Source organism: Schistocerca cancellata, chromosome 4 (assembly GCF_023864275.1).
Source record: "Schistocerca cancellata isolate TAMUIC-IGC-003103 chromosome 4, iqSchCanc2.1, whole genome shotgun sequence".
NCBI classification, from domain to species: Eukaryota; Metazoa; Arthropoda; class Insecta; order Orthoptera; family Acrididae; genus Schistocerca; species Schistocerca cancellata.
Window position 1 is genome coordinate 492,492,308 of NC_064629.1, and position 737 is coordinate 492,493,044.

Consider the following 737-nt stretch of genomic DNA (forward strand, 5'->3'; position numbering starts at 1 on the left):
CCTTTCGCGGGCAAGTGCTCTACCAACTCAGCTACTGAACCACGACTCACAGCCGGTACTCACAGCTTCACTTCTGCCAGTACCTCGTCTCCTACCTTCCAAACTTTACAGAAGCTCTCCTGCGAAACTTGCAGAACTAGCACTCCTGAAAGAAAGGATATTGCGGAGACATGGCTTAGCCACAGCCTGGGGGATGTTTCCAGAATGAGATTTTCACTCTGCAGCGGAGTGTGCACTGATATGAAACTTCCTGGCAGATTAAAGCTTTATGCCCGACCGAGACTCGAACTCGGGACCTTTGCCTTTCGCGGGCAAGTGCTCTACCAACTGAGCTACCGAAGCACAGCTCACATCCGGTACACACAGCTTTACTTCTGCCAGTACCTCGTCTCCTACCTTCCAAACTTTACAGAAGCTCTCCTGCGAAACTGGAAGAAGTAAAGCTGTGAGTACCGGACGTGAGTCGTGCTTCGGTGGCTCAGTTGGTACAGCACTTGCCCGCGAAAGGCAAAGGTCCCGAGTTCGAGTCTCGGTCGGACACACAGTTTTAATCTGCCAGGAAGTTTCATATCAGCGCACACTCCGCTGCAGAGTGAAAATCTCATTCTGGAAACATCCCCCAGGCTGTGGCTAAGCCATGTCTCCGCAATATCCTTTCTTTCAGGAGTGCTAGTTCTGCAAGTTTCGCAGGAGAGCTTCTGTAAAGTTTGGAAGGTAGGAGACGAGGTACTGGCAGA

The 737-nt window shown here is 51.3% G+C and overlaps 1 non-coding gene across 1 annotated transcript; it reads right to left on the reverse strand.

Moving 5' to 3' along the window:
* Positions 1-268: 268 nt before the first annotated feature.
* Trnas-cga (transfer RNA serine (anticodon CGA)) lies at positions 269-343 on the reverse strand. The gene has a single exon. It is a non-coding gene; the product is annotated as a tRNA-Ser (tRNA).
* Between the last annotated feature and the right edge of the window lie 394 nt (positions 344-737).